This window comes from Callorhinus ursinus, unplaced genomic scaffold (assembly GCF_003265705.2).
Source record: "Callorhinus ursinus isolate GAN/ISIS: 27379988/994484 unplaced genomic scaffold, GSC_fseal_2.0 scaffold33, whole genome shotgun sequence".
NCBI classification, from domain to species: Eukaryota; Metazoa; Chordata; class Mammalia; order Carnivora; family Otariidae; genus Callorhinus; species Callorhinus ursinus.
Genome location: NW_027397095.1, coordinates 7,854,912 through 7,863,858, shown reverse-complemented (window position 1 = coordinate 7,863,858; position 8,947 = coordinate 7,854,912). Strand labels below are relative to the sequence as shown.

The window sequence follows — 8,947 nt, the reverse complement described above, 5'->3', positions numbered from 1 at the left end:
TAGAGGTGAAATTTTGGTTCTGTCACTTACTAGCTCTGTAACTCAAAGAATTTAATCTTTTGTGTTCAATTTTCTCAAATGTGAAATATTAGTAATTATTGGACTTATTGTTGATTTCTTATTTTCTTCTGGGCAGGCCAAACTCTTTGGAATAATGAAAAGAATAAGAAATTGATCTAAGCAACAGACTGTTTAAATAATCCATTACCAAGACATGAAGAGAGTGAGCATCTTCCATTTCTCAGTCATTAGTTTCATTCTTAGATCTGCATTGGTGAAGCAATGGTATTATATAACCATCAGACTTTACTAATTTATATTTTTTATGTAAGCTTCATGCCCAGCATGGAACCCAATATGGGACTTGAACTCAATGACCTTGAGATCAAGACCTGAGCTGAGATCAAGAGTCAGATGCTTTACTGACTGAGCCACCCAGGTGCCCCAACCATCAGACTTTAAAAATACACTAGTTTGTGCTCACTTTGGAAGCACATATGCTAAAGTTGGAATGACACAGAGAAGATTAGCATGGCCCTTGTGCAAGGATGACAAGCAAATTCATGAAACATTCCATATTTTTGGAGAAATATATACAAATACCATATGATTTCACTCATATGTGAAATTTAAGAAACACAACAAATAACTGGAAAAATAAGAGAGAGAGAGAGAGAGAGAGAGAGAGAGAAACAGACTCTTAACTTTGAAGAACAAACTGATGGTTAACAGAGTGGAGGTGGGTGGAGGGATGGGTGAAATAGATGATGGGATTCAGGAGCGCAGTTGTTGTGATGAGCCCTGGGTGTTGAATTACACTGTATATTAACTAACTGGAATTAAAAACTTAAAAACATACACTGGTTTGACCAAAGTTGTGACTGGGGGAGTAACAAGTCTGCAGGTTTCTAGTGTGGTATGGGAAAAACAACAAATGAGTCAGGAAGTAATTCCCGAGTTTTAAGATAAGTTTTGAATGAAGGGTAGCTTTGACCTAGACAAAGAAGGAAAACATATATTAGGTAAGAGGAATATGATATATAAAAGTCTACAGAAATAAACCACCATAATATCATTTTTTAAGAAATACAAGTAAATATGGGTGGATGGTGCAGAAATTACATGTGGCAGGACATAAAAAGTAGAAGGATAGGTAGGGATTGAATCATTAAGGGTATTGGTGTCAAACTAAAAATTCATTCTTTATATTTAAAGTGACTGGAGCAGAACCAGATTAGAAGCAATGAGACCATTTAAGAGACAATGATAAGAATCTAGGCAAAAGACAGTAAACATATCAGAAAAATCCCTTTATGTTTGTATGTTTGAATGTATCTAATGAAACTAGGGGAAAGAAGGAATGGAAGAAGAAACAAGACTACCATTTTACTACCAAGGGAATCAGGTTGGTGGGAAGGAAAAATACTATTCATGTTATTTGATTTGGTATAGTAGGCATGTTTTATTTTTCTAAAAGAATTGTATAAAAAGTCAATAAATTAGAAGCTTATTTATTATTTTTTCTGCTTAAAATATATGTACATCATCTCACTCTAAATTTGCAGTTACATTCTATTGTTCACATACACAAGATAAAGAATGACTACCTATATTTTAGCTATTGCTACTTGTGCTTTTCTTGTCATATCAAAAAATAAAGTTGCCAAGACCAATGTCAAAGGGCTTTTTCTCTGTTGCCTTCTAGGAGTTTACAGTTTCAGGTCTTATGTTTAAGTCTTTAATACACTGTGAATTAATTTTTGTGGATGGTATGTGATAGGGGTCCAATTTAATTCTTCTGTATGTGGTTAACCACTCTCTCAAACATCATTTATTGAAGAGACTATCCTTTCTCCACTGAGTCAAATATTGGCTTCCTTGTTAATTATTAGTTGGCTCCCTTCTCAAATATTAGTTGACCCTCTATATGAAGGTTTATTTGGAGGCTCTCTGTTCTGTTCTACTGGTCTTTGTGTCTGTTTTTAATGCCAATACTGTACTGCTTTGATTACTATAGCTTTGTAATATAATATGAAATCAAGAAATATGATGCCTTTACCTTGTTCTCCTTTCTTAGGATTGTTTTGGCTGTTCAGAGTCATTTGTGGTTCCATACAAATTTTAGAATTATTTTTTCTTTTTCTGTGAAAATGTCACTGGAATTTTGATAGAAATTACATTAAATCTATAAATGGCTTTAAGTACTATGGACACTTTATTTTTACTTTTAGTTTTTAAAAGATTTATTTTAGGATTCAGAGAAAAGATGGCAGAGGAGTAGGGGACCCTATTCCAACAGGTCCCCAGAATTGAGCTGGATATCTACCAGAACGCTTTGAACACCCATGAAGTCAGCCTGAAATGTAAGAAGATATCGATCTCTACAAATGGAAAATCGCGGGCAGTTGGTTTCGAGGTATGAAGCAGGGAGCCGTGATTCCACAGGCAGATATCAGAGGATAAACAGGAGTGGGAGGGAGGCTGGCCATGAGGATCCTACACCGCCGATGAGCGACAGCCTCATGAGCTGGAGACAGGGTACAGACTCTCAGGCCAGTAGCCGCGGGGTAAAGGACTTTAGGGCAGCCCCCAGGACAGAAACCTAGAATGGTGGGGTCGCACGTGTGAACAGGGAGCAGGTGGTGGTTTTAGAAGCACAAAGGTCAGAGACATGCCTGACCTGGAGGCAGGAATAGGGGTGCTGCAGAGGGGCGCACAATCCAAGATTTTCAGTTTATAGCAGCATGGACAGGAATGGAGATAGTGTGGCCTGGAGAGCTGATGAAAGAACAGACTGCGATCTTTCTGCTCTGAGGCAGAGGGGAGGAAACGGTCTCTTCTGCTCTGACTCTTGGAAGAGACGTGCAAATCTGTCAGGGAAAGCCACCAGAGAACAAAAGCCCCAAAAAACTGGTTCCCACTGACCCCATCCCCCTCCACAGGGGGAAGGGCAACTCTGCCCAAACAGGGTTGCCTGAGTAACAGTGCAGCAAGCCCCTCCCCCAGAACACAGGCTGGGAAAACAAGAGGCCAGCAACCCTAAGGTCCCTAGAAAACAGGTGTATCTTGCTTGGGTTCTGGTCAATAATTTGGACTCTATACATACCCTCAACCACCCAGCAAGAGAACGACTAGGAGGAGGAACCCCCAAAATAGAAAAGACTCAGATTATTACTTATGCAGCAGATTTACAAATGGATGCAGACATAACAAGATTTCAGAGATGGAATGCAAGCTAGCAACTGTGAAGACAATAGCTAGAATGGAGAAATCAATTAATGACAACATAGAGTCTCTCAGGGCAGAAATGAAAGCTCAATTGGCAGAACTTAAAAATGCTATCAATGAGATCCAATCTAATCTAGATAATCTAACAGCTAGGGTAAGTGAGGCAGAAGAATGAATAAGTGACCTGGAAGACAATTTAATAGATAAAAAGGGAAAAGAGACGGCTAGGGAAAAACAACTCAGAATCCATGAAAAGAGAATCAGAGAAATAAGTGACACCATGAAGCATTCCAATGTCAGAATTATTGGAATCTCAGAGGGAGTGGAGAGAGAGAGAGCACGAGAAGATATATTTGAGCAAATCGTAGTTGAGAACTTCCCTAATCTTGGGAATGAAACAAAGATTCGTGTCCTAGAGGCAGAGAGGACCCCTCCCAAGATCAAGGAAAACAGGCCAACACCCCGGCATGTAATAGTAAAACTCACAAATCTTAGAACCAAGGAAACCATACTAAAGGTAGTTAGGTGGAAGAGATTAGTTACATACAGAGGGAGGGACATCAGAATTATGTAAGTCCTATCCACAGAGACCTGGCAAGCCAGAAAGGTCTGGAAAAACATATTCAGGGTACTAAACAAGAAGAACATGCAACCAAGAATACTTTATCTGGCAAGGCTGTCATTGAGAATAGATGGAGAGATGCAGAAATTGAAAGAATATGTGACCACTAAGCAGGCCCTGCAAGAAATATTAAGGGGGGTCCTATAAAAGGAGAAAGACACCAAGACTGATATACAACAGAAATTTACAGAGACAATCTATAAAAACAACGTCTCACAGGCAACATGATGACAATTAATTCATATCTTTCAATAATCACTCTCAACGTGAATGGCCTAAATGCTCTCATAAAATGGGACAGGGTTGCAGATTGGATAAAAAGATAGGACCCAACCATATGGTGTCTACAAGAGACTCATTTTGAATGTAAAGATACATCCAGACTGAAAGTGAATGGATGGAGATCCATCCTCCATGTTTATGGACGTCAAAAGAAAACTGGGTTAGCAATTCTTATATCAGACAAATTAGATTTTAAACTAAAGTCTGTAGTTAGAGACACAGAAGGACACTATATCATTCTTAAAGTGTCTATCCAACAAGAAGATCTAACAATTGTAAATATCTATGCCCCCAAAATGGGAGCAGCCATCTACATAAGCCAACTGGTAACCAAAATAAAGAGTCCTATTGATAACAATACGTTAATTGTAGGAGACCTCAATACTCCACTTTCAGCAATAGACAGATCATCTAAGCAGAAAATCAACAAAGAAACAAGAGCTTTGAATGACAGACTGGACCAGATGGACCTCATAGATATATACAGACCATTCCACCCTAAAACAACAGAATACTCATTCTTCTCGAGCGCACACGGAACTTTCTCCAGAATAGACCACATACTGGGTAACAAATCAGGTCTCAACCAATACTAAAAGATTGAGATTATTCCCTGCATATTCTCAGACCACAATGCTTTAAAACTGGAACTCAATCAGAAGAAAAAATTGGCAGAAATTCAAACACTTGGAAGCTAAAGACCACTCTGCTCAAGAATGTTTGGGTCAAACAGGAAATCTGAGAAGAACTTAAACAATTAATGGAAATCAGTAAGAATGAAAACACACCAGTCCAAAACCTATGGGATACTTCAAAGGCAGTCCTAAGGGGGAAATACATAGCCATTCAAGTGTCACTCAAAAAAGTAGAAAAAATCCCGAATTCACCAACTAACTCTACACCTTAAAGAACTAGAGAAAAAGCAACAAACGATACCTAAGCCACATATTAGAAGAGAAATAATTAAGATTAGAGCAGAGATCAATGAATTGGAAACCAGAAACACTGTAGAGCAGATAATGAAACTAGAAGTTGGTTCTTTGAAATAATTAGTAAGATCGATAAACCACTGGCCAGACTTATCCAAAAGAAAAGAGAAAGGACCCAAATTAATAAAATTATGAATGAAAGGGGAGAGATCACGACTAACACCAAGGAAATAGAAACAATCATTAGAAATTATTATCAACAACTATATGCCAATAAACTGAACAATCTGGATGAAATGGAGGCCTTCCTAGAATCCTATAAGCTGCCAAGACTGAAACAGGAAGAAATTGACAACCTGAATAGGCAAAGAACCAGTAACGAACTTGAAGCATGGATCAAAAACCTCCCAAAAAACAAGAGTCCAGGGCCTGATGGATTCCCTGGGGAATTCTACCAAACATTCAAAGAAGAAATAATACCTATTCTACTGAAGCTGTTACAAAATATAGAAACAGAAAGAAAGCTTCCAGACTCATTCTATGAGGCCAGCATTACCTTAATCCCCAAACCAGGCAAAGACGCCCTCAAAAAGGAGAATTTCAGACCGATATCCCTGATGAATATAAATTCCAAAATCCTCAACAAAATCCTACTAATAGAATCCAACAATACATTAAAAGGATCATCCACCACGACCAAGTGGGATTTATCCCCGGGATGCAAGGGTGGTTCAACATTTGCAAATCAATCAATGTGATAGAACACATTAATAAGAGGAGGGAGAAGAACCATATGGTCCTCTCAATTGATGCAGAAAAAGCTTTTGACAAAATAGAGCATCCTTTCCTGATTAAAACTCTTCAGATATAGGGATAGAGGGAACATTACTGAAGTTCATAAAACCCATCTATGAAAAACCCACAGTGAATATCATCCTCAATGGGGAAAAGCTGAGAGCCTTTCCCTTAAGATCAGGAACACGTCAAGTATGCCCACTCTCACCACTATTGTTCAACATAGTACCAGAAGTCCTAACAACAGCAATCAGACAACAAAAAGATATAAAAGGTATTCAAATTGGCAAAGAAGAAGTCAAACTCTCTCTTTTCACAGATGACATGATACTTTATGTGGAAAACCCAAAAGACTCCACCCTGAAATTACTAGAACTCATATAACAATTCAGTAATGTTGCAGGATCCAAAATCAATGCACAGAAATCAGTTGCTTTCTTATACACTAACAACGCAACTGTAGAAAGAGCAATTAGAGAATCGATTCCATTTACAATAGCACCAAAAACCATAAGATACCTCGGAATAAACCTAACCAAAGGGATAAAGGACGTATACTCTAGGAACTACAGAACACTCATGAAAGAAATTGAAGAAGACACAAAAAGATGGAAAAATATTCCATGCTCATGGTTCGGAAGAATAAACATTGTTAAAATGTCTATGTTACCCAGAGCAATCTATGCCTTCAATGCCATCCCAATCAAAATTTCAATAACATTTTTCAAAGTGCTGGAACAAACAATCCTAAAATTTGTTTGGAATCAGAAAAGACCCCGAATCGCCAAGGAAATGTTGAAAAAGAAAAACAAAGCTGGGGGCATCACGTTACCCGATTTCAAGCTACATTACAAAGCTGTGATCACCAAGACAGTATGGTACTGGCACAGAAACAGACATATAGACCAATGGAACAGAATAGAGAACCCAGATATGGACCCTCAGCTCTATGGTCAAATAATCTTTGACAAAGCAGGAAAAAACATGCAATGGAAAAAAGACAGTCTCTTCAATAAATGGTGCTCGGAAAATTGGACAGCCACATGCAGAAGAATGAAACTTGACCATTCTCTAACACCATACACAGAGATAAACTCAAAATGGATGAAAGACCTCAATGTGAGACAGGAATCCATCAAAATCCGTGAGGAGAACATAGGTGGTAACTTCTTTGACATCGGCCACAGCAACTTCTTTCAAGATACATCTCCAAAAGCTAGTGAAATAGAAGCAAAAATGAACTTTTGGGATTTCATCAAGATAAAAAGCTTCTGCACAGCAAAGGAAAAAGTCAAAAAACAAACAGGCAACCCACAGAATGGGAGAAAATTTTTGCAAATGACACTACAGATAAAGGGCTGGTATCCAAGATCTATAAAGATCTGAATCTCAACGCCCAAAAAACAAATAATCAAGTCAAAAAATGGGCAGAAGATATGAACAGACACTTTTCTGAAGAAAACATTCAAATGGCTAACTGACACATGAAAAAATGTTCATCATCATTAGCAATCAGGGAAATTCCAATCAAAACCACATTGAGATTCCACCTTACACCAGTTAGAATGGCAAAAATGGACAGGGAAAGAAACAGCAAATGTTGGAGAGGTTGTGGAGAAAGGGGAACCCTCTTAAACTGTTGGTGGGAATGGAGTTTGGTATAGCCACTTTGGAAAGCTGTGTAGAGGTTTCTCAAAAAGTTAAAAATAGAGCTACCTTATGACCCAGTAATTGCACTCCTGGGTATTTACCCCAAAGACACAGATGTAGTGAAAAGAAGGGCCATATGCACCCCAATGTTCATAGCAGCAGTGTCTGCAATAGCCAAACTGTGGAAAGAGCCAAGATGCCCTTCAACAGAGGAATGGATAACGAAGATGTGGTCCATATATACAATGGAATATGACTCAGCCATCAGAAAGGATGAATACCCAACTTTTACATCAACATGGATGGGACTGGAGGAAATTATGCTAAGTGAAATAAGTCAAGCAGAGAAAGTCAATGATCATATGGTTTCACTTATTTGTGGTACATAAGGAATAGCATGGAAGACATTAGGAGACGGAAAGACACAATGAAGGGGGGGAATTGGAGGGGAGATGAACCATGAGAGACTATAGACTCTGAGAAACAAACAGGGTTTTAGAGGGGAGGGTGGAGGGGAGATTGGTTAACCCAGTGATGGATATTTAGGGGGGCATGTACTGCATGGAGCACTGGGTGTTATACGGAAACAATGGAACGTGGATCACCCCATTAAATTTAATGATGTATTGTATGGTGACTAACAACATAATAAAATTAAAAAAAGATTTATTTTATCTATTTGAGAGTCAGAGAGAGAGAGTGATAGAGCAAGCAGGGGAAGAGGGAGAGGGTGAAGGAGAGAGAGAATCTTAAGCAGGCTCTGTGCCCAGGGCAGAGCCCGACACAGAGCTCAATCTCATGACCCTGAGATTATGACCTGAACTGAAATCAAAAGTTGGATGCTTAACCGATTGAGCCACTTAGGCACCCCTGGGCACTTTTAACAATATTAATTTTCCTGGGATGTCTGCCTGTCTTGGTCAGTAGAACATGCGACTCTTGATCTCAGGGTCATTAGTTCAAGGTCAAAATTGGGCATAGAGCTTACATTTAACAAATAATATTAATTTTCTTGATACATGAACGTGGAACATCTTTCTATTTTTTGTGTCTTTTTCAATTTCATTTATGAGTCTGGTAGTTTTCAGTGTACATATTTTTCCTCTTTGGTTGAATTTATTCTTTTCTTTAAAGATTTTATTTATTTATTTGAGAGAGAGAGAATAAGCAGGGGGAAGGCCAGAGGGGGAGAGAGAGAGCGAGAGATAGAGAGAGAAAGATACAGAGATAGATGACAGATAGATAGATAGATAGATAGATGATAGATAGATAGATAGATAGATGATAGATGATAGATAGATGATAAATGATAGATAGATGATAGATAGATAGATGATAGATAGATAGATGATAGATAGATGATAGATAGATAGATAGATAGATAGATGATAGATGATAGATAGATGATAGATAGATAGATAGATAGATAGATAGATAGATA

The 8,947-nt window shown here is 38.2% G+C and overlaps 1 non-coding gene across 1 annotated transcript; it reads left to right on the top strand.

Annotated features, from left to right (window-relative positions):
• Positions 1-476: 476 nt before the first annotated feature.
• Positions 477-583, top strand: LOC112809405 (U6 spliceosomal RNA). The gene has a single exon (XR_003204554.1). It is a non-coding gene; the product is annotated as a U6 spliceosomal RNA (small nuclear RNA).
• The last annotated feature ends 8,364 nt before the right edge of the window (positions 584-8,947 follow it).